Genomic DNA, 26,701 nt, shown 5'->3' on the forward strand with positions numbered 1-26,701 from the left:
GCACAACACAACAACAGTGTAAGGGACTTGTGGTTGTTATAATTATTATAATACTGTAGCAGTGGACATATAGCAGCAGAGTATATCATCACTGGAATGACTGATGAGACAGGACACTACCACTGGTCTGATGCAGCACAACACAACAACACTGTAAGGGACTTGTGGTTGTTGTTATTATTATTATAATACTGTAGCAGTGGACATATAGCAGCAGCGTATATCGTCACTGGTATGACTGATAAACAGGACACTACCACTGGTCTGATGCAGCACAACACAACAAGACTGTAAGGGAGTTGTGGGTGTTTTTGTTATAATTATTATAATACTCTAGCAGTGGACATATAGCAGCAGCGTCTATCATCACTGGAATGACTGATGGACAGGACAATACCACTGGTCTGATGCAGCACAACACCACAACACTGTAAGGACTTGTGGTTGTTGTTATTATTATTATAATACTGAACCAGTGGACATATAGCAGCAGTATATATCGTCACTGGAATGACTGATGAGACAGGACACTACCACTGGTCTGATGCAGCACAACACAACAACACTGTAAGGGACTTGTGGTTGTTGTTATTATTATTATAATACTGTAGCAGTGGACATATAGCAGCAGTGTATATTGTCACTGGAATGACTGATGGACAGGACACTACCACTGGTCTGATGCAGCACAACACAACACCGCTTTATACAGCTACACTGGATATATGGCAGCAGAGGACACCAACACTGTGACTGGCTGGACTGATGCAGCACAATACACTGACTACACTGGACAGCACAACACAGCACAAGACTCGCCACCCCACTTTCCCGCCCCCAAACAGACACTGAACACTGAGGACACGTCCTCTCACTACACTCTCCGAGACTGGAGTGAAAATGGCAGCGACGCGTGACTCCTTATATGGGATCCAAATCCCACGAGAATCCGACAGCGGGATGATGACGTCTTGCCGCGTTCGGGTTTCTGAGTCAGGCGGGAAAACCCAAGCCTGGCTTGGAGCCGAACGTGGAAGGCAAAGTCCGGTAGGGTTCGGTTCTCTGAGAACCGAACCTGCTCATCTCTAATTGACAGCCAACAGCACTGGTTTTCGCCTATTACATAGACCATAAATAATTTGAATTGGTCCTGGACCACCAATCCAAGGCACACCTGCAAGTATCCTGAGGCACCTTAGGGTACCTAGGCACACAGTTTGAGAACCACTGGGCTAAGTGATAAATATGCATTTTAATTGCTTAACAATACAGATTGTTCATACCGTCGTTAAAGAGTATAATGAAAATAAACAACATTGTGTGGCAAGATGCAAAGACTCATTTTTTGTTTAACACACCGTAAACTAAACAGTATTCACATTTCAGGGCTTATACTATATAGTATAAAGCATACCAGTCCTGCGCATGCGCCCGCATTTTCCAAGGAGGAGACAGAGTGTTGCGGGGGCGTTGCTTCAAAACAGGGGTGTAACAGGAGGCTACCTCATTTTTAGCGATCATGCTGAAATTGCGGTCGCACCACAATTTCAGCATGGTCAAGGGGGGTGGGATGCTAGGCGGCCTTGCCCTGCGATAGGTGCCCCAGCCATTTCCGAGTGATTTGAGCATGCGCACTGCAGATGTCACTGGGAGTGGGAACAAGGCAGTAGACATTTGCATTATTCCAGAGTCTACTGCTGCCAGACAGAAGGGGGCCTGCGACGAAGGATGCATTAACTGACACTCTGCTGGATGCTGTCCCTTACAAGGAAAGGAGAGGCATCCCTCCTCTCCTCCAGCCGGACCACCTTCTCCTTCGTTACGGTCCGCATTTGTCGGCTGGTGTACTATATTGAGTCATTCAGACTTATTATTAGTTCTGCTAATGTCAGCTGCTAGCCCTTTCTGTGATGCAAGCCCCAGCTGCACAGTCGGTAGCCAATGTTTTTGCTGAATTATATCCTGAGACAGTGTCTACGCATGCACCATGGCTACCGATTACCACCTATAGATTGTAAGCTTGCGAGCAGGGCCTTCCTACCTCTATGACTGTTTGTTATCACCCAGTTTGCTATATCATTGTTATTTCCAATTGTAAAGTGCAACGGAATTTGCTGCGCTATACAAGAAACTGTTAAGAAATAAATAAATAAATATACCCCTATATCGGCTGACTAAAAAAAATAGGAATTTAATGGCTTTGATAAGAATTTTGTGAAGTTTCCTCAGATTGCCCTTTGATACATTTCTGTGATAATACAATAATGAGAAAAGGATGTAAAAACATCCGTTTTCACATTATTATAGTAAAGTATTAATAAAGATGCCTCTTAAAGCTGTATGCCATAATAACTGCCAAAATAGTAAGACAAAATGAATTACAAATGATTCTTACTTTTATCTAAACAACATTCAGGTTTGCAAACTACTTTAATATAGCAAATATCAGTATATATGATATATTTATTTATTATAAAGAGGATTAAATATATGTTGCAAATAAGTATTATCAACTTTAACCTTAGCGTCCCCACCTCCAATTGAACTGAATGAGACACACTTTTTTTACACTGACTGCTGCTGACTCTTAAAAGATGATCCACCATTCCCTTCTATAATACCTCTTTCAGATCGTAATGCCGGGTCCTACCCGGGAATTGGAAATAGGTCCTTTGGGGGGAGACCCAGCATTGGACCCTTACACACTGGCTGGGTCGGGTAGCCATGGGGGGCGGCAGGGGTGGAATGGCCATAGGACTCACCAGGAAGATTCTTGGTAGGCTGACGTGTCTGTCGGGCCTGTTTTGTTCGTTGTCATCTGGCCCCACCCCCCACATGACAGACAGCCCGCTGCACTCAGAACACTACATTGTCCCAATTCATTCTGTTATTCCATCTCTGCAGTAGAGCAACTCTGCCATCCAGTGATATTGCCACAGCTACACGGTATGTTATACCTCTTGTGGTGCCTACAGGGGCACTTTTAGTTCCCAATCTGTCCCTGTCTAAGACACAAATGCAGAAATAGACGCAAGGAAGATCGCAATTACGTACAATCAGGCCCTATGAGGAGGGATTCCACTCCCTCAACAGACCCCACCCTTTCATCAGACTGCACTCCCATAAGGGATGCTTCCATAAATTTCCCAGACTGGTTTTCCATCTCAATCCGCCCCTGGGGGCGGGGGTTGCACCGGGAGATGAGATCATCTCCATGCCGCCCCTGCCTATGCTTTGAATGGATCCCAGGTTGCATCGACCCGGCAACCCGTTCACACTGCACCTGACCCAGTAATAACCCGGGAATAACCCTTCTTTATTCCCGGGTTGAATTACAGCATCAGGCTACCTGGGAATTCGGCAATAAACCGGGTCGATACCGTGTTATTTGAGCAGTGTGAAAGGAATATTAGTAGCCACAATGACTTTACATACTCTCCCTGCCAAAAAGTATATAAATGGATGCAGTTTGCAGGTGGGCCCCCTAGGACCCACTGGTCCCTAAGTGGTTGCCTACACTGCTGCATATAGTAGATTACTTTATTAACTGTTTTTCAGTAGGGGAGTGGTCGATCCCTCTGCACCTCCCTGGCTACGCCACTGGCAGCTTTAGAATTGTGACCTGCAGACTCTCAGCAACAAAGCCCATACCACCTTGGAGCAGCTTCTTGTGAAGGCTGGGGTTTATTAGGGGTCTACTCATGAAGCAGTGAAAAGAGTGGAGAAGTTGTCCACGGCAACCAATCAGTGATGAGGTAACATTTATAAAGTGCATTCTATAAAATTATACATAGCAGCTGATTGCTTGCCATGGGCAACTTCTCCACTGGCTCACTTCTCAACACTTTTCACTGCTTCATGAATAGACCCCTTAGACTCCATACTTTGACACTGTCTGAGCCAGCTCTATACTGAGAAACATAATGCTTCCAGCCTTTCAGCATTTCAGCAGAGAGACAAATACTTAAACACCACATTTACCAATGAGCTTTTAAGCAAGATAACAGAACAAGACTATGATAAACATTGAGTAGAATAAAACGACTGCCCCATCAACAGATCTCTAGCTAATCAAACAGTCGTAGGATGAGAGGGAACAAACTACATGTGACAGATTGTGAGAGTATTGGAGATACATGGGTCATCATCTCTGAGCTGTTCTTCTGACATCTTGTTAAGTCCATATTATGATTCTGAGTGCAAAATTGTGCACACCTTGTCTTAAATAGACTACTTGATGAAATACTCTATAGGGGACTGGGGTAGCGCAATTAAAAGGGTCAAAAATGTACTTGATGGAGATATGTCATCATGCAGCTACAGTGCTCCGGATCCTTTAGGTACATTAATGACATTTTTCTTAATAACCTTGGCATTATTATCCTCACCAACATGAAATCCCTGCATCCTTTGGAATGGCAAGTAAAACAAGAGTCTCTACTGAAGATAACGTACTTTTATGCCATCCAACTCCTTAACCTGCATGGCAAAAAATATATTTTCCCTAATTAAACTCCGTCCTCAGCAACAAACCTGAAACAGAAAGGAAATTGCCTTACAGCATCAGCTTTTTCTGTCACTGTAGCCAAGTGTTTTGAGATTCTTCACAGAAGTAGTGTAACGCTTCATCCTAAAGAAACTAGGCAGCCTTTGGGCGCCAGACGTTCAACACTACAAGTCAAGAAAATTTTCAGAGTGGCATCAGCATTATAACATATGCAAACATTTACAAAAGTAATAGATGGTTGGCAAAAATGTTAGGGTCTCTTTCGTATCCTTCACTCGTTGTTAGCTACAGCAATTTGCTCAGGTCCTGTTGATAATTGCAATCTGGAGACAAAGATATAAAGTAATTCTGAATTTGTACTGTTAATTGCCTTTGAGCAGGAGTAAAGCTGGGTACACACCTAGCGATATGTTGTCTGATCCTGTGGATCAACCGGCATATCGCTCACATCGGCGCATATTGGGCAGTGTGTATGCCATAAATGCGAGGGTCTGCGGTTGCTAGCGACATTGTCAGATTTGATCTGCTACACATCAAACCTGACAATATCACTAGTGACAACATGTATGCTAATGAAGGACGGAACATTGATCATTCCGTCCTTCATTAAAATCACTCATTGTGTACCTTAACTGTGGTATGGTTCACAACAGACCCAGGCATGTCTGGGTAGGCAGGTCATGACTGGGTTCTCTAGTATGGGGAGGATTTAGCATGCTATAAATGACTCCTCTGTGAGGAAAGGAGATGGAGCAATACAGTGTTCATAGTGGGAGAGTGAAAGACCCACTTGGATGTTGTACATATGGTACAGCACATTTTTCCACTTTACTGTACCATATAGCTATCTTGAAAAGTAGAAACAGATAGGATATGCAGAGACTTTCCCTAAAAGTTCAGCTGTCGTACTTAGTAAATATGTATACATAATTAAAAATAAAACAAAGGGGTCCATTTACTAAGCCTTGGAAGGAGATAAAGTACCAGCCAACCAGCTCCTGTCATTTTTTAAACCCAGCCGGTGACATTGCCATTGTGAGCTAATTAGCTGGTACTTTATCTCCGTCCACTTTATCTTCATCTAAGGCTTAGTAAATAGACCCCAAAATGTCATAGGTAATGCCTTTTATTATGATATTAAGTTGCCAATCATTAAATGAGGGCTTATAAACAATGAAAATAATAAAATTGGGCAGAGGGGGGAAGCCATTACTGTTGTGCCTAGGGGAGACCTGACCCCTAAATCGCCCCTAGAAAGACCCCATGAATGCCACTAATAACACTTTTGGGTTCCACCTTGTGGCACTAGAACCTAGGATTGCCTACACCTACTGTATCTTAAAGTTATTCTAGCTGTGTCTAAAGCTGGTATTGCCCTATTAGGGAAATCACCAGCTGACCATACTAAACACAAAACTGAGGAACTTTAAAACTAAATTTTTAAAATGTTAAATCACTGGTCAATACTGATCAATTATGTAGAAATTAGCAATAAAAGACCTATAAGAGGTTAATAGAGACAAGTTAGAGACATACTTACTTTAAGTAACTTTTACCGCATTGGTTTATTGGCATTTATACAGATAAGCAATACTGTTACTGTTATAACAAATGTCTGTCTATGACCATTCGTTGTATTAATTCCTTAGTTATGGTGATTTGTATAATGTCTACTTTGACTTTAGGTGGAGTGATGTTACTGACCGTCTACTCACATGTGTGGTCACTCTTGTCCTGTTATGATAAATCAAGCTGTGTATATTTTTTTGCTTACTGCCATACATATAACATCTTTATTGCATATTGAATTGTTTATCATTGATACTTGTGGTGCTTTATACAATAAAAAATTATTTTGAAAAAAAGAAAATAACTTTTACCTGACATCACACCTCACAACTGGATCACGGACAGTGCCTGAAGACTTCCCAAAACGAAATTGCTTAATTTCCTAGGGATTGCATTTTTAGTATGCAAAAATGATTTACGTAAAACAGTGGGAGCCCAACCATATCTTCATGAGCCATACAACAGCCTAACAGCCTTAAGAAACTTCTCCCCTGGAACCATAGCCATATACAGAGAATATGAAGTTATTGGGGGTGTTGTGATTGGGCAAATTCTCCAGTTATGTGGGATCTGTCAAGATGAGAAAACCTTTTAATCTGAATAGGTTCCTTTCTGATTCACTTTTACTACATTCTTATGTTAAGGCAAGGTCAACACAAAGGAAACCCCTTCTCATTCTGCATTATAAAAAAACAGTGAAAGAGGTAAGAAAACTAGAACTGAGAATTAACCTCTATTACAGTTTAGATTATAAGAAGGGTTGCAAAATAATATGCAAAAACTTATACTAACTGTAACTATTATTCCTATTTGGCATTGAAATTGTTGCAGGATGATGTCAAATTAGATTTAAGACTGAAATATTATTGTGGTATATATCTTACCATCTGTTTAAATCCCATGGCAAGACATAAAACATCTTGCTGAAGAGAAAATGAATGGTACTGGATGATGTATGTGTTATGGTCATGTGAGACAATATAAGGGTTCTATTTATCATTGATAGCAGTAGGGTATATTGTAGCTATAAAAAAGGATTTTCTGTCTTTCGCATACAGCTGTCCATGGTTTCCTAGTGAAGAGTGTGTAGTAAAGTGATAGATATCACTGTCACTTTACTGCTGTGGTCTTGACCGTATGCATGGCCATGAGGCTGTGTATGCGCAGAGGGGATAGGAGGAGCAATCATCTTGCCCATTGAGTTTGTGGTCGGCAGTCTGATATCTGACATTTGTTAAATTGCCCAATTCTTGAAACTATCAAACCCATGTGTAATCTGTCATTGGACAATGGGGGTCATTCCAAGTTGTTCACTCGTTGCCGATTTTCGCTATGCTGCGATTTGTTGCTAAATGCGCATGCGCATGGTACGCAGTTATTTAACTAAAAACTTAGCAGTTTTGCTGGTGTTCGTACAACGCTTTTCAGTCGCACTGCTGATCGGTAAATGATGGACAGGAAAGGGGCGTTTCTGGGAGGTAACTGAGCGTTTTCCGGGAGTGTGCTAAAAAACGCAGGCGTGTCAGGGAAAAACGCGGGAGTGTCTGGAGAAACGGGGGAGTGGCTGGCCGAACGCAGGGCGTTTGTGACGTCAAACCAGGAACTAAACAGACTGAGCTGATCGCAATCTGTGGGTAGGTCTGGAGCTACTCAGAAACTGCAAATAATTATTTAGTAGTTCTGCTAATCTTTCGTTCGCAATTCTGCTAAGCTAATTTACACTCCCAGAGGGCGGCGGCCTAGCGTGTGCAATGCTGCTAAAAGCAGCTAGCGAGCGAACAACTCGGAATGAGGGCCTATGTCTTAATTTGAACAAATTCAGAGATGATTGGTAATACAGCCACAATTGCATCCACAATAACGGTTACGGAAATATGCAAATGCTAATCTCAGCCTTCCCCTTGTGCTCTGTTTTGTTCATATGTTTGTAAATCCAGTCAAAAGGATACAGAGACATGTGAGTTCACTGCTGTGATGTTTATTCCATCACCAACTCCAGACACACTGCACACTGGACCACCCACTTCCCAGCATCCCCCTGGTCCTAGGGACCATCACTGAAGATTCAGGCTTACACAGATTAGTAAGGGAGTGTTTACAAATATTAAGCATTCTAATACACTAACATCACATCCTCTTTTCTTTAAAGATAAGCCCTATACGCTTCAATGAAACAATTAACAATGTCATATTAAGAAAATCATCTAACACGTTTCAATGAGTCTCTCAGGTCTGCGTTTTTCCCTTTTGGGCCTTTCATACACAGTCTGTGTTTCATCGACCATGTTGGACCTTTCTAGAATCGTGGTTGGTTCACCATTATCAGGATCATCATACATGTCAGATGAAGGGTATTCTTCAGTCATATTGTCTTCATTATGGTTAGGTTGAGATCTTAAATCCACCCGATTTCTTCTTACTTCCGTTCCACGCTCTGTACGTATAGTATAAGATCTTGGTGCTACTTGTGCTTGCACAATACCTTTCTGCACCAAATACCTTTCTCGTGATCTCTGAGACAGACTTGGTCACCCGAATTTAGATCAGATAAGCTTTTTGCTTGCCTGTCATGGAACAGTTTCTGTTTCGCCTGTTGACGTTCCTTACTCAGTCTGACCAACGCTGAGTTATGTGTATTAAGCAGTTCATCATGTATCGGGAGATTTGCTCTAATCCTCCTTCCCATCAGCATTTGTGCAGGAGAAAGTCCATTCTGTAAAAGTGTACTGCGGTAGATTAAAAGACTTTTGTAGAAATCTTCTTTACCTTCTTGAGCTTTTTTCATGAGACTCTTTACAGTTTTTACGGAACTTACCACCAACCCATTTGAGCATGGGTAGTGGGGACTTGACGTAGTATGGACAAATTCCCACTCATCAGCAAATTGTCTAAATTAAGCACTGGAAAACTGAGGATCATTGTCAGTGAACACTTCCATAGGAACACCATGCCTTGCAAAGATTGACTTCATGCAATTGATTACGGCTATACTAGTAGTTGTATGTAGTGTCTTCACCTCAGGGTAGTTAGAGTCATAATCAGTCACGACAATGTACGTTTTCCCATTACAATCAAACAAATCTGCGCCAACTTTCTGGTATGGTCTCTCTGGCACTGCGTGAGGACTCAGTGGCTCGACTTGTTGTTTCGGTCTATACGTAAGACATAATTCATATGTAGCTGTAGTCTGTGCTATGTCTTGGTTCATTCTTGGCCAATACATAACTTCACGCGCTCTCTGCTTACATTTTTCTTCTCCTAAGTGGCCTTCATGTATCTTGCACAGCATAGTTTTTCTTAGTCGTGCAGGTATGACAAACCTATTGCCTTTGTAAATAATACCATCGACAACTGTAAGGTCACTGCGGTACATCCAATAATCATGGATAAACAGCGGGCACGCATGTTTTTCTGCTGGCCAACCTTTCAGAATGATATCTTTCAACACTTTCATTGTATCATCTTTCTCAGTTTCTTTCCTAATCTGTTCTTGTCTTGCAAGAGACACTGGTAGAGAAGCTATGATCAAATTAACATAGGCTTCTATCTCTTCATCCATCAGACTTTTGGAACCTTCACTTTTGTCCACAGCATGAGAAAGTGTATCAGCAATGTACATGTATTTGCCAGGACAGTACAGCAAGTGTACATCATATTTCTGTAGTCTGATAAGCATTCGTTGAATTCTCATGGGACAGTCATGTAATGATTTAGTCATGATAGCTACCAATGGCTTGTGGTCAGTTTCCACTGTAAATGTTTGACCATACACAAACTGATGAAATCACTCACATGCATATGTGATCGCTAGAAGTTCTTTTTCTATCTGAGCATACCTTGTTTCAGCACTCGTCAGTGCTCTTGATGCATAGATTACTGGTTGCCATGTGTCCTCATGTTCTTATAACAGCACTGAGCCTAGGCCAAATTGCGAAGCATCTGCTGAAATTCTTATTCTTTTCGCAGGATCAAAGAATTTTAGCACTGTAATGATCTGTTTCAAGTTTTGCCAACTTTCTTCTTGTTCATGTGACCACATCCACTCGTTATCTTTGTCCAACAACCATCTAAGAGAGGCTGTTCGTTCAGAGAGTTGAGAAATAAACTTTCCTAAGTAAGTAATCATTCCTAGGAATCTTCTGATGTCGTCTTTGTTGTTAGGACGTTACATGTTCACTATGGCTGATATTTTCCTTGGGTCTGGTTTTACACCTTGATCCGAGACCACGTCGCCCATAAAGGTAAGTGTATTCATGCCAAATTCACATTTGTCCTTGTTTAGCTTTAGATTCACTCTCTTGACAAGTTCCATTACTTGTCTCAATCTAGAATCATGTTCTTCCTTTGTAGATCCCCAGACAATAATGTCATCCATCATTGTTTCAACACCTGGAATATGTTCAAAAATCATGTGTATCTTTTTGTGATATACTTCTGGAGCAGACAATATTCCATATGGTAGTCGAAGAAATCTATATCGACCTTCTGGCGTATTAAATGTACAAAGCTTTGAACTGGCCTCATATAGCTTCATTTGCCAGAATCCTGAAGATGCGTCCAATTTACTGAACCATTTTGCTCCTGCAAATTGCGACATGATTTCATCTCTGGTTGGTAGTTTGAAATTTTCTCGTTTAATAGCTTTGTTTAAATCTCTGGGGTCTAGACATATTCTGAGTTGTCCATTTTTCTTTTCAACAATTACTAAGGAGCTTACCCATTCAGTAGGCTCATCAACTTTATGTATCACACCCAAGGCTTCCATGCGATTTAACTCTTGTTTCAGTTTTTCTCTCAGCGCAAACGGCACTTTTCTACAGGGGTGTATCACTGAAGAAACTTGCGTGTCTATATTTATTTTATGCTCTCCAGGCAAACAACCTAGACCTTCAAACAAGTCTCTGCATTCTGTAAACATCAATTTGCAGTCATCTTCTACTGGTGATGTCACCATAAAAACTTTCTTTAGCAAGCTTAGTTTCTCACAGGAACTTAATCCTAGAATCGGTTGCACATTTTTATCCACAATCAGTAGAGATGTTTTAAACTGTTGTCCCTTATATTTCAGTGTCACTAAGCATGTACCTTTCACATGAATTTCCTCCCCAGTGTACCCTGTAACTTTCACTTTGGCTGGATGAATTTTAGGTTTTACTCTAAAAGTCTTATAGTCTTGAAACAATATTAAATTCACCTGCACGCCAGTATCAAGCTTAAAGGGAATGACAATCTCGTTCACAGTTAAAGGGACAATCCATTCTTTCTTATCTGCACTGCAAAGTTCAATGCAATCCACAAAGAATTCCTCTGTTTGTTTAACAGCATGCACATTGGTTGTTTCCCTTTTCATTTTACAGCATTTGGCAAAGTGATTAAGTCTACCACATTTCATGCAGGTTTTACCATAAGCAGGGCACATTTTAGGATTGTGAGCATTTCCATATCTACTACACATTTCCTTATTAGACTGTGGCTTAGACTGCTTCATTCTTGAGAATGGAGGTTTGCCTGGCTCTGTTTTCTGCACTACATGGACAGCAGCATAAACTTCCTTGTGTAACTTTTTGGCTTGAAACCTAGTTATTTCTGCAGATCTGCACATAGTCACTGCCTTGTCTAGTGTTAGGTCTTGCTCTCTCAGCAGTCTCTCTCTGAGTCCATTATCAGGTATTCCACAGACAATACGATCTCTAATCAGTGAATCCTTTAAGTTACCAAACTCACAGGTTTTACTGAGTGATTGCAGCTCTGTAACATACTGATCAAATCCATCTACAGACTTCTGATCACATGTGAAAAACATCTTTCATATGTCACATTTTTCCTTGGCACAAAGAAATCTTCAAACTTTTGCATTATAGAAGATAGCACCATATTCTGCCCCTCATCAAACTGAAAACTATTATAAATGTCCAGCACATCCTCTCCTATCACATGGAGGAAAATGGATGCCTTTGTTTTGTCAGCCTCTGTATCAGCTCCACATGCAGCAAGATATATATTAAACCTTTGCTTAAATCTTTTCCAGTTTTCAGACAAGTTACCAGACATCAGCATGCCGGTTGGAGGAGCCAGTTTATCCATGGTTACTCACTGTTTGAAGAGAGGAGCACACGGCAGGCTTTGCAGATACTGAGTATCACAGCCTTACAGACAGCTGCAGGATTCTTTCACACTCTGAGAGCACTAGCAGTCCAAGTTAAACTTCTTCTGACACCATGTTTTGTTCATATGTTTGTAAATCCAGTTATAAGGATACAGAGACATGTGAGTTCACTGCTGTGCTGTTTATTCCATCACCAACTCCAGACACACTGCACACTGGACCACCCACTTCCCAGCATCCCCCTGGTCCTAGGGACCATCACTGAAGATTCAGGCTTAGACAGATTAGTAATGGAGTGTCTACAAATATTAAGCATTCTAATACACTAACATCACATGCTCCACCAGGTGAGGAAGCGGTTGGACGCCCGTGCAGTACAGTTTCTTGCAGCGGGTGAGCCGTGCACGGGGAGCCGGCCGTGGCACTTTGTGACTCCATTGTGCTCCCCCTCCTCCCTCTTCCCTAGTACTCTGCTCGGGGTAGCAGAGTTTCATGGAATGATGCTGTTGCATTGTGATGTCCCAATGCAACTGCATGATTCCACGAAACTACACCCAGAGCAAAGCTAGGGAAGAGTGAGGAGGGGGTGCAGGAAATCTGTGTGCCGCCAGCTAATATAATACACCCCCTTGGCAATAAGCTTTTACCTTGGCAACGTGCATGAAACCCCTGGAAAAAAGTGTGACACCCAGCATATGAAACCCCTGGCAGCGAGCATGACACCCAGCGCATGAAACCCCTGGCAACGAGCATCACACCCAGCTTGTGAAACCTGTGGCAACGAGCATGACACCCAGCTTGTGAAACCCCTAGCAACGAGCGTGACACCAAGCGAGTGAAACCCCTGGCAACAAGCAGGTAATTTAAAAGTAATTTGAAGCTTTACTGTAGGGCAAAATGTATCACAGGCATTGCGGTGTATGGCATAATACGGTGCAGGGGCATAATATGGTGCAAGGGGCATTACTGTGCGGAGCTTAATATGGTGGAATGTTTATTTCTTTCCAGTGGTGACCGAGGTTTGTTGTTGCAGGGTCAAAAACTGGGGCGTAAGGCAGTCTTTTCCTGTGAGGCCACACTTATTTTAGGAAGTCCACGTCAATTTTAGTGAGACTACGCCCCTCACCGGGAGCGGTCTATGGGGGGGGGGTGCACATTTTTTAATGTCTATGAGGGGAGAGGGCACATTTTTTTTTAATGCCTGCACTGGGAGACAAATTGTCTAGAAACAGTCCTGCACCTGTAGTCTGTGCAAACTGTGATGGAGATTGCAAATACTCAAATGCAACTTCAGTGGCACCATCAACATCTGTGGTAGCCTGGGGACTACCGTATCTACTCTTCTCAAATCAAACTAAACATGGGCTCTGAAGCAGTGGATTTGCAATTGGGAATGCAGTAGCTTTTGAAGACACGTCCGTGATACACCACTAACAGGTCCATGAAAACAGACCCTGTTTATGCTTACTTTAGGTCACCGACCAGTCACCACCCTGAAATGCCCATGGATTGCAAACCTCTTCTCCAGCATTAGCAATGATGTATGTAATTGTGTTATGTCGCTTGCGATACCAATTTGACCCCGATGCGCACTCCCGCAGGGTCGGTATTGCAAGCCTAGATAGACTGTGCAGGCTAGTCAATCTTGACTTTATAGTGTACTATCTAGTACAAAGTATAGTCAAAATTGGCACTTAATCAAAATCGTACATAGTCAAAATCGAAAGTACAGAGAGTCAAAATTGATGCTTCTGGGCTCTGGGGGAGTTTAAGGGAAATCGCATAGTCAAAATCGGGCATAGCAAGGATCTCAACGTGTGTATGCACCTTAAGACCCAGGATTTGCAATATGGTTCCAACTCAGGTCAGACCCAGGACAGACCCTGATCACACCACGGCTCTGACCCCGGTTATTCCTGTTCTGCCGGCACTTGGAGATGACATCTGAATCTCCATATACTGCAAATGGGACCCTGGTAGGATGATCTTCCCGCTACCAACCCTGCTCACTACATCACTGGACCCGGGTTATTTTTCAGGCACCTTTTAACACCGAGCTGCAAAGTGGGCTAACTCTGCAATAACCTGGGTTATTTTGGTGGTGTGAAAGTGGTATAAATGGTAAATTTACAATGCAATGATTGGTAGGCTTCCTCCTGTGACGATTACTGGTATCATTAAAAAATATTTTACTTCTAATTACACTTGAACGTACTTTCAGTAAATGCTGTGTGACTGCCCAAATTGTAACAAATGGATGTGTACCTAATTTGACAACACACTTTATGCCGAAATTCACCAGAACTGGTTATTTGGTGACATCAGAACTGGTTATTTAGTGACATCAGAACTGGTTTATTGGTGACATCAGAACTGGTTATTTGGTGAGTGGGCAAAGAAAGAGAATTGGAAGGGGCATATGTGGCATGGTGGTTAATGACTGCACAAACAGACTGGTGTATTGTCCCCATTTTGTTGGTGTACCAAGGTCATGGTCTGTATTTTCCAGCACTGAATTCCTGGCTCCAGCAGCATGACTTCCCTGGTGATCCTGAGTAATGTGATTTGATGCTGCATCTTCGGAGCAACGGATCGCAGAGGCCAGCCCATAGGCAAATGTAGGTGGGTGGGGGGGATTCTGGTTGCCTAGAAACCCCCCTCCTCTTGGCAAGTGGCTCAAATTATGACAACAATAGCAATGGTATATTGGGGGTCATTCCGAGTTGTTCGCTCGCTAGCAGTTTTTAGCAGCCGAGCAAACGCATAGTCGCTGCCCATGGGGGAGTGTATTTTCGCTTTGCAGGAGTGTGAACGCCTGTGCAGCAGAGCGCCTGCAAACACATTTTGTGCAAAACAAGACCAGCCCTGTAGTTACTTATCCTGTGCGATGATTGCTGCGACGAGTTACACGGTAATGACGTCAGATACCCGCCCAGCAAATGCCCGGCCACGCCTGTGTTTTTCCAAACACTCCCAGAAAACGGTCAGTTGACACCCATAAACGTCCTCTTTCTGTCAATTTCCTGTGCGATTGGAATCGTCGCTAGAACCAGTGCAAAACCACAATGGACTTCGTACCCGTACGACATGCTTGTGCATTTCGGTGCATATGCATGTGCAGATTAGCTTTTTTTTTCAGTGATCGCTACGCAGCGAACAACGGCAGCTAGCGATCAACTCGGAATGACCCCACAACTTGCAGTTTAGAGGACAGAGCAGACCTGCTTCACATGCCCAGTGGAAGTTTGCTGTGTGTGTGGATCTGAGTCCCCACTCAGTGCACTGGACCACAGAGTAGTTACCAGGAAGAAGACGCAGGAGCCTTTACAGGGGCGTAACTAGAAATTTTTCTCCCCCAAGCCAAAACATTCTGTGGCGCCCCCCCCCCCCATCCCCCATAATTGGCACTAGTAAAGCGATGAATCTGCGCGTGCCTGCAAAGGGTGTGTGGCCTTGCTGAAATGGGTGTGGCTTTACATAAAGGGGCGTGGCATTGCAGGGAAAGACTACCTTACACCCCAGTTTTGCAACCTGCACTCCCAGACGTTAGCCACCACAGGAAAAAAAATAATCCTGATTCATGCCCCTTACATTATTTGTCATTTTTCCTCCTTATAGTAATGCCCAGTATACATTATGCCACATACTGCAATGGCCCTTAGACATTATGCCACACACAATAATGCACATGACACAATATGCCACACACTATAATGCCCCGACACATTATGCCACACACTATAATGCCTGTGACACATTATGACACGCATCGCAATGCCCGTTATACATTATGTTAAACACTGCAATGCCCCTGATACATTATAGCACATACAATGCCTGTAACACATTATGACACACACCGCAATGTCCGTGATACATTATGCCACACACTACAATGTCCGTGATACATTATGCCACACACTGCAATGACCCTGAGACATTATACCACATACCACAATGCCCGTGATATAGTACACCACACACCATAATTCCCATTACACATTAAGTCCTACAGTAAGGCTTCTAATTACTTTTAAATTACATGCTCGTTGCCAGGGGTTTTATGCTCTTGGTTCTATGTACGGTGCCAGGGGTTTTCATGCTCAGGGTGTCATGCTCGTTGCCAGGGGTTTCATGCAGTAGGTGTTATGCTTGTTGCCAGAGGTATCATGTGTTGGGTTTCAAGTTTGTTGCCAGGGGGTAATATTTATTGCCAGGGGTTTCATGCACTGGGTGTCATGCTCGTTGCTAGGGGGTAATGCTTGTTGCCAGTGATTTCATGAGCTGGGAGTTGTGCTTTTAACCAGGGGGTAATGCTTCTTGCTAGACCTGTGCCCCCAGTGCCACATATGCCCCTAGTGCCAGATATTCCCCCACAGTTCCAGACACACATATGCCCCAGTGACGGATATGCACCCCAGTGCCAGCTACACACTTACCCCCAGTGCCAAATATGCCCCCCCCCCCCCCTCCCAGTGCCGGGTACACATATACCACCAGTGCCAAATATGCTCCCCCAGTACCAGGTACATATATCACCCCCCCCCCCCGGGGCTCCCCAGCTGCTGTGCTGTTTTGGGAAGGACACGGAGGGCACAGTGCACTCCTCTCCTGTATGTCCCTCCTGGGTCACAGGCAGCAGCGGTGTGTCTGTTAAATCAATTGCCGGTTTGTGAGCCAATCAGAGCTCACGAACCAGCAGTTCATTTAACAGACACACCGCTGCCGCCAGAGACCCAGGAGGGACACACAGGAGCGCCCCCGCAGCCCTGCGCCTCCAAGCGATCGCAGTGGCTGCGAGGCCCTAGTTACGCCACTGAGCCTTACCATGAGGTGGAAGAATGTGTACTTAGAAAGTGTAGTACTGGTTCTATAATATTTGTGTATTTATTTATTATGGTATGTTTAACCTTTTCCTGACCACTTATTTATATTATTTAAATGTTTTATATTGCCTAGACTAAGACCATCTGTCACGATCCGGGTATCTGGACGCCATTTCTTACCCATCAGATGCCTCCTAAGGCTGGCTCAGCGCTCCAGGACCGGATCCCATCTGTTATCCTGATGTGTACATTCCTGTATCCTCTCCTGTCACTCTGGGACGCTGTCACAGTAAACGCCATATTACACCTGGCATGGCGTCTCCCGCGGCCTCCGCCGCCGTCCCTGAACTTCTGCATGCAGAGTGTCTGAGTGGCGATTACGTCAGCCGCGGCCTCCGCTGTGTCCGCGTGGTTGGATGTGCATCTGTCAGCCTGGCGCCTCCTGTCTCCGGTGGCTGGCGCCGCCATTACTGTTTTCATTACCACATGGATTACAAACCAAACTTCCCTCCAAGTGTCTGCATGGGCGCAGCCATCTTGGATTCTGTCAGCTGATCATTTCCACCAATCTGTTCTCAGTATTGATAATCTGCATAATTGCCTAGCCAATCCCTTCCTTGCTGCAGGTATAAATACACTGTGCCTGAGCAAGGAAGGCGTCAGTGCTTTGGTTGTCAAACCTAGTTCCTGTTTGTCTCTCTCCTGTGATTGTCTTCCAGGTTCCAGCTCCTGTCTCAAGACTTCCACCATAGAGACCCGCACCAGCATTCCACCTGCGGTGTAGCCTGACTCTCCAATCCATTGTGGATTCATCTGTTTCCAGCTACAACATTACCTGCTTCCAGCTCAGCTTTCAGCAGAGTACAGCTTCCCTTAAAGGGCCGGTGTCCTTTCTACACTTTACCACTCTCCACCGGTATTATTATTTCTCCGCTCTCAAGTTCTACATTTCAGTTCATATTTCATCGCTCCCAAGTTCATCTATTATTTAACTGGTTCCAGCCAGTATCCACTCCGTGCTAACAACAGTCTGGTTCCAGCCAGTATCCACAGCAGCTGTTTTACCTTCAGCAACCCAGCTTTTCCTGGAACACCAGCTGGCACAATCCTGGGTTATCTCCATTGCTACAGTCGGGCCTGGTAAGGACTTTCCATCTAGAAGATCATAAGAACTATCTCACACTACCAGTGCCCTGTGGCTCCTGCCATCCTGTAGTACCCAGGAACTGTATTTATTATTTGCTGACTTTTACGTTTTCTTTTACTGCTGCTGTGTTGCGGAGTTGTCATAATAAACATCATTGACTTTTATCCAAGTTGTCGTGGTCACGCCTTCGGGCAGTTATTATTCATGTTACTTACATGTCCAGGGGTCTGATACAACCTCCCAGGTTCCGGTACATCTCAGCCCCTACAACTGAGGCTGCCTCCCGTCAGCTCAGGCCCTCAGTTGTGACAGTAAGCACTGACCTAATGAATCCAGCCGGAGACCAGGATCAAGCGGCCAGGCCGATGCAAGAACTGGCAGCCCGACTAGAACATCAGGAGGCTGCACAAGGCCACATCATCCGCTGTCTCCAGGATCTCTCTACTCGGCTGGATGGGATTCAGACAACTCTCCGTGGATCAGGCGCGTCTGGTGCGTCAACCACAGTGACTCCAGCTATAACCCCACCCACCTTACCCATTTCTGCTCCACGTCTTCATCTTCCAACGCCAGCAAAATTTGACGGATCTCCAAGATTCTGCAGGGGATTTCTCAACCAGTGTGAGATTCAGTTTGAGCTACAACCTGGCAATTTTCCCAGTGACCGTACAAAAATTGCCTACATCATCTCTCTTCTCAGTGGCTCCGCCCTTGACTGGGCATCACCGTTATGGGAGAGGTCCGACACCCTGCTATCTTCTTACACTGCATTCGTGTCAACATTCAGGCGCATCTTCGACGAGCCAGGCCGGGTAACCTCAGCTTCATCCGAGATTCTCCGTTTACGCCAGGGGTCACGTACTGTAGGACAATATCTGATACAGTTCCAGATCCTGGCATCCGAACTGGCATGGAACGACGAGGCCCTGTATGCTGCATTCTGGCATGGCTTATCTGAGCTTATTAAAGATGAGTTAGCTACCAGAGACTTACCTTCTAAGTTAGATGAGCTAATCTCACTCTGCACGAAAGTTGATTTACGTTTCAGAGAGAGAGCAACTGAGCGTGGAAGATCATCTGCTCCAAAATCTTCAGCTCCTCCTCCTCGTCAACTGTCACCATCTAAAGATGAGCCCATGCAAATTGGCCGTTCCCGTTTAACTCCTGCTGAGCGCCGAAGACGTCTCTCTGAGTCTCTTTGTCTTTACTGTGCAGCTCCGTCTCACACCATCAATGCCTGTCCCGAACGTCCGGGAAAACTCCAAACCCTAGCTCGCCCAGGAGAGGGCCGGCTAGGAGTAATGATCTCCTCTCCATCTCCTCATGATTGTAATCTCCCAGTCTCGCTTCAAGTTGCTCAACGTTATCGGAACGTCATTGCCCTCCTTGATTCCGGAGCAGCTGGGAACTTTATTACTGAAGCCTATGTTAAACGGTGGTCCCTACCCACCGAGAGACTTCCTTCCTCCTTTTCCTTAACTGCCGTGGATGGCAGTAAAATTTTTGATACTGTTATTGCTCTAAGGACTCTACCAGTTCGTCTGAGAGTGGGAGTTCTTCATTCCGAACTTATTTCACTTTTAGTGATTCCAAGAGCCACACATCCTGTGGTCCTGGGCCTTCCATGGCTCCGTCTTCACAATCCTACAATTGATTGGACGACTACGCAAATCCTGGCATGGGGTTCCTCCTGTGCAGAGACATGTTTGTTTAAAGTATTGCCTGTCTGTTCTTCCTCCCCCAGGTCGTCTGATGTTCCACCTCCTCCATATCAAGATTTCACGGATGTGTTCAGTAAAGCTTCTGCTGATATCCTTCCTCCTCATAGAGAATGGGACTGCCCGATTGATCTCGTTCCAGGGAAGGTTCCACCTCGAGGCCGAACTTATCCGTTGTCTCTGCCTGAGACGCATTCTATGGAGGAATACATTAAAGAGAACCTAGCAAAGGGGTTCATTTGACCTTCTTCTTCCCCAGCCGGCGCAGGCTTCTTTTTTGTAAAAAAGAAAGATGGTGGTCTGCGGCCGTGCATCGACTACAGAGGTTTGAACGACATTACCATCAAGAACCGTTATCCTTTACCCCTGATTACTGAGCTCTTTGACAGAGTTAGCGGAGCTACCATCTTTACAAAGCTGGACTTGCGAGGTGCATACAATCTCATCCGGATCCGTGAGGGTGACGAGTGGAAGACCGCCTTTAACACCCGTGACGGACATTATGAGTACCTCGTCATGCCCTTCGGATTGAGCAATGCTCCAGCTGTCTTCCAGCATTTTGTCAATGAGATCTTCAGAGACATTCTATACCGTCATGTCGTGGTCTATCTAGACGATATCCTCATTTTTGCCAACGATTTAGAGGAACATCGTTTTTGGGTTAAAGAGGTTCTGTCCCGTCTCCGTGTCAATCATCTCTATTGCAAATTAGAAAAATGCGTCTTTGAAGTCAAGTCCATTCCGTTTCTAGGGTACATTGTGTCCGGTTCCGGACTAGAGATGGATCCTGAGAAACTACAAGCAATTCAGAATTGGCCGGTACCCTTAACCCTCAAAGGGGTCCAGAGGTTCTTAGGGTTCGCCAATTATTACCGAAAGTTTATACGAGACTTTTCCACCATTGTGGCGCCTATTACTGCTTTCACCAAGAAGGGTGCTAACCCGTCCAAGTGGTCTGAAGAAGCCATGCAAGCTTTTCATCTTTTAAAACAGAGGTTCATCTCTGCGCCTGTCCTGAAACAGCCTGACATCGACTCTCCTTTCATCCTAGAGGTGGATGCCTCCTCCGTTGGAGTAGGAGCGGTGTTATCTCAGAGGGCTAAAGATGGCCATTTACATCCTTGCAGTTTCTTCTCCCGGAAGTTCTCCCCAGCTGAGCGCAACTATGCCATTGGCGACCAGGAGTTGCTAGCCATCAAGCTCGCTCTAGAAGAGTGGAGGTATCTGTTGGAGGGAGCTTCTCATTTAATCACCATACTTACAGACCACAAGAACCTTTTATACCTGAAGGGCGCACAATGTCTCAACCCTCGTCAGGCCAGATGGGCACTTTTCTTTTCCAGGTTCGACTTTAAACTCCAGTTCTGTCCGGGCTCTCAGAATCGCAAGGCCGATGCCCTTTCCCGCTCATGGGAGCAAGAAAATGAGTCAGAGTCTTCAGACAAGCATCCTATTATAAATCCGTTGGCATTCTCCACGGTAGGGATGGACTCTACGCCCCCATCAGGGAAAAGTTTTGTGAAGCCGATGCTAAGGAAGAAGCTCATGCATTGGGCCCATGCTTCCCGTTTTGCCGGACATACAGGTATCCAAAAAACCCTGGAGTTTATCTCTAGGTCCTATTGGTGGCCAACTCTGAAAAAAGACGTCTTGGAGTTTATTGCATCTTGCCCAAAGTGTGCCCAACATAAAGTATCCCGCCAGTCGCCTGCGGGGCAACTGGTTCCACTATCCGTTCCCCGTCGACCATGGACCCACTTGTCGATGGATTTCATTACAGACTTACCCATGTGCAACAAGTTCAATACCATCTGGGTGGTAGTTGACCGGTTCACCAAGATGGCACACTTCATTCCTCTCACCGGTCTTCCGTCAGCTTCCAAGTTGGCTCAAGTATTCATACAAGAGGTCTTCCGACTCCACGGTCTTCCTGAAGAAATTATCTCAGATCGAGGAGTTCAATTCACAGCCAAATTCTGGCGAAGTTTATGTCAAGTCCTCCAAGTCAAGCTAAAGTTTTCCACGGCTTACCATCCTCAGACCAATGGTCAAACCGAGAGGGTGAATCAGGACTTGGAGGCCTTCCTCCGCATCTATGTGTCCTCCTCTCAAGATGACTGGGTTCAATTACTTCCCTGGGCCGAGTTCTGTCATAACAACCAGTATCATTCTTCATCTGCTTCAACACCATTCTTCACTAACTTTGGATTCCACCCTAAAGTCCCTGAGTTCCAACCGCTTCCAGCAACTTCTGTTCCCGCAGTGGATATCACCTTGCATCAGTTTGCCAATATCTGGAAGAGCGTACGATCAGCTCTGCTCAAGGCATCGTTCAGGTACAAGAAGTTTGCGGATAAGAAGCGTCGAGCAGTTCCTGCTCTCAAGGTGGGTGATCGGGTATGGTTATCCACGAAGAATTTGAGGTTAAGAGTTCCCAGTATGAAGTTTGCACCTCGCTATATCGGTCCTTTCAAGATTGAACAAGTCATCAATCCTGTTGCTTACAGACTCCAGTTGCCTCCCTTCTTAAAAATACCCAGGACATTCCATGTTTCCCTGTTGAAACCGCTGATCTTGAATCGGTTTCATTCCTCACTTCCTCCAACTCCGAAAGTCCAAACTCAACGAGGCGTTGAGTATGAAGTGGCCAAGATCCTGGACTCACGTCACCGTTACGGTCAACTACAATATCTTATTGACTGGAAGGGTTATGGTCCTGAGGAACGTTCATGGACCAATGCTTCTGATGTCCATGCTCCTGCCTTGGTCCGGAGATTCCATTCCAAGTTTCCTCAAAAGCCAAAGAAGTGTCCTGGGGCCACTCCTAAAGGGGGGGGTGCTGTCACGATCCGGGTATCTGGATGCCATTTCTTACCCATCAGATGCCTCCTAAGGCTGGCTCAGCGCTCCAGGACCGGATCCCATCTGTTATCCTGATGTGTACATTCCTGTATCCTCTCCTGTCACTCTGGGACGCTGTCACAGTAAACGCCATATTACACCTGGCATGGCATCTCCCGCGGCCTCCGCCGCCGTCCCTGAACTTCTGCATGCAGAGTGTCTGAGTGGCGATTACGTCAGCCGCGGCCTACGCTGTGTCCGCGTGGTTGGATGTGCATCTGTCAGCCTGGCGCCTCCTGTCTCCGGTGGCCGGCGCCGCCATTACTGTTTTCATTACCACATGGATTACAAACCAAACTTCCCTCCAAGTGTCTGCATGGGCGCAGCCATCTTGGATTCTGTCAGCTGATCATTTCCACCAATCTGTTCTCAGTATTGATAATCTGCATAATTGCCTAGCCAATCCCTTCCTTGCTGCAGGTATAAATACACTGTGCCTGAGCAAGGAAGGCGTCAGTGCTTTGGTTGTCAAACCTAGTTCCTGTTTGTCTCTCTCCTGTGATTGTCTTCCAGGTTCCAGCTCCTGTCTCAAGACTTCCACCATAGAGACCCGCACCAGCATTCCACCTGCGGTGTAGCCTGACTCTCCAATCAATTGTGGATTCATCTGTTTCCAGCTACAACATTACCTGCTTCCAGCTCAGCTTTCAGCAGAGTACAGCTTCCCTTAAAGGGCCGGTGTCCTTTCTACACTTTACCACTCTCCACCGGTATTATTATTTCTCCGCTCTCAAGTTCTACATTTCAGTTCATATTTCATCGCTCCCAAGTTCATCTATTATTTAACTGGTTCCAGCCAGTATCCACTCCGTGCTAACAACAGTCTGGTTCCAGCCAGTATCCACAGCAGCTGTTTTACCTTCAGCAACCCAGCTTTTCCTGGAACACCAGCTGGCACAATCCTGGGTTATCTCCATTGCTACAGTCGGGCCTGGTAAGGACTTTCCATCTAGAAGATCATAAGAACTATCTCACACTACCAGTGCCCTGTGGCTCCTGCCATCCTGTAGTACCCAGGAACTGTATTTATTATTTGCTGACTTTTACGTTTTCTTTTACTGCTGCTGTGTTGCGGAGTTGTCATAATAAACATCATTGACTTTTATCCAAGTTGTCGTGGTCACGCCTTCGGGCAGTTATTATTCATGTTACTTACATGTCCAGGGGTCTGATACAACCTCCCAGGTTCCGGTACATCTCAGCCCCTACAACTGAGGCTGCCTCCCGTCAGCTCAGGCCCTCAGTTGTGACACCATCTATGGCATGGGTGGGGAACCTTTGGCACTCCAGCTGTTGTTGAACTACACATACCAGCATACCCTGCTACAGTTTTGCTATTTGGCCATGCTAAAACAGTTGTAGGGCATGCTGGGATGTGTAGTTCAGCAACAGCTTGAGGGCCGCACGTTCCCCACCCCTGATCTATGGTACACCGTATCCAGTGTATAAAAATACCAATGTATACATTACTGTACAGGGTCATTACTAGGATCTTCTACTGCTCCCCCACTCTCCTGCACTTGCTCCAGTGTTCCACAGAGTGGGAGATTGTGGACTGCATTTGGAAACCCCCCCTCTAGAAATCCTGCATTTGCCACTGCAGCCAGAGGTGTCTGTTTACACAGGGCACCTTGTGCAGTATTTGCATACTGTACTTCTGTACAGCAGAGCCGCTGTATCAGAATCAGGCCCTACTGGATTGATTTTTGATGATATGTTACAACATGTGTGCAGTGGCGGATCCAGGGGGGGGCACTCGGGACTGTGCCCCCCATGTCATTTGTGACCTCCGTCCCCCCCCTCCCGGCGCTGCACAGGGAGATGACGGGCGTCCGCTGAGATTGTGTTACCAGCGGGCGCCCGTCTCCCTGCACAGCGGCAGCCGGAGCACGGAGCTCAGTACTGAGCTCCGGCTTCCGGCGCTGTCACTGTGCGGCGTGCGCTATGGGAGAGACGTCAGTCATGACGTCTCTCTCATAGTGCTGAGGAGCAGACGCAAAGAGGAGGACTGCAGCGGTCTGGAAGCGGGAACGGGGCTCGGTAAGTATGATGTTTTTTTCTTCCTTAATGCAGTGGGGGCATCTACTGGGGGCAAACTATGGGGGGACATTACTACTGGGGGGGCATCAACAAGGGGCATTACTACTGGGGGGGCATTACTACTGGGGCAAACTACTGGGGGCATTATTACTGGGGGGCATCTACTGGGGGCATTACCACTGGGGGGTCATCTATTGGGGGCATTACTACTAGTGGAAGCTACTGGGGGCATTTTTACTGGGGGCCATCTACTGGGGCATTATTACTGGGGGCATTACTACTGGGGGGTCATCTGTTGGGGGAAAACTCCTAGGGGGCATTACTGCTGGGGGCAAACTACTGGAGGACATTATTACTGGGGGGCAAACTACGGGGGACATTATTACTGGGGGACATTATTACTGGGGGTCAACTACAAAGGGGCTAACTACTGGGGGCATACTACAGGAGGGCATTACTACTGGCAGCGTAACTACAGGGGCATTACTACTGGTGGCTTAAATTCAGGGGCATTACTACTTGGGGGCTAAACTACAGGGGGGCCAAACTACTCGGGACATAACTACAGGGGCCAAATTACTGGGGGCATTACTACTGGGGGCTAAACTACAAGGGGGGCATAACTACAGGGGCTAAACTACAATGGGGCAAACTACAGGGGGGCATTACTACTGGTGGCTAAACTACAAGCAGGCAAACTACTGGGGGCATTACCACTGGGAGGCTAAACTAAAGGGGGTGGGGGTAAACTACTGGGGTCATAACTGCAGGGGCATTACCACTGGGGGCATAACTACTAGGGCGCTAAATGACTGGGGGCATTACTACTGGGGGCAATACGAGCATTGCATAAGGGGCACCACTTTTATGGGGTCTATATAAGGGGCACTACCAGTACAGTGGACATTGCATAATAAGCGCTACAACTGTGGGCATTGTATAAGAAGCGCCACATCACATGCACTGAAGCCGCACGCAAATGTACTTGCCCCTTCCATGGTGCCCCCCCCCTATCATTTTCTTCTGGATCCGCCCCTGCATGTGTGTAAATCTGTCTAATCTGTGCCTCCGTCTATTTACTATTATGATGGACCTGTCTGCCTACCTCCCAACATGACCCTCTCCAGGAGGGACAAAATGCTCTGCTCCTGGACTTTTCTCTTCATTTATAATTGCCGACACCTATTTTGAACAGGTTAAGGGTAAGAAAGGCCTTTCATTATAGGTGGCAATCATTAATTAAGAGGGAAGTCCAGGAGCAGAGCATTCTGTCCCTCTTGGAGAGGGTCATGTTGGGACGTAGGTGTCTGGAGATTCTTTCTTGACTGATATGGGTGTCATTCCGAGTTGATCGCTCGCTGACGATTTTCGCAGCGCAGCGATCAGGTGAAAAAAACAGCATTTCTGCGCATGCGTATGCCCCGCAATGCGCACGCACTACGTACAGGTACAAAGCCCTTTGTGGTTGTGCTCAGATTCTAGCAAAGTTTTCAGTCGCACTGACAGCCGCAAGAAGATTGACAGGAAGGGGGCGTTCCTGGGTGTCAACTGACCGTTTTCAGGGAGTGTTTGCAAAAACGCAGGCGTGTCTGAAAAAAACCCAGGCGTGGCTGGGCGTTCGCTGGGCAGGTGTATGACGTCAAATCCGTACATGAATAGGCTGAAGTGATCGCAAGCGCTGAGTAGGTTCAGAGCTACTCTGAAACTGCACAAACTGTTTTTGCAGAGCTCGGCTGCACATGCGTTCGCACTTCTGTTAAGCTAAAATACACTCCCCAGTGGGTGGCGGCATAGCGTTTGCACGGCTACTAAAAACTGCTAGCGAGCGATCAGCTCAGAATGACCCCCATGGTACTATGGGCCACGCACCCAATACAATGTAGAGCA

This window comes from Pseudophryne corroboree, chromosome 4 (assembly GCF_028390025.1).
Source record: "Pseudophryne corroboree isolate aPseCor3 chromosome 4, aPseCor3.hap2, whole genome shotgun sequence".
In the NCBI taxonomy this organism is placed as follows: Eukaryota; Metazoa; Chordata; class Amphibia; order Anura; family Myobatrachidae; genus Pseudophryne; species Pseudophryne corroboree.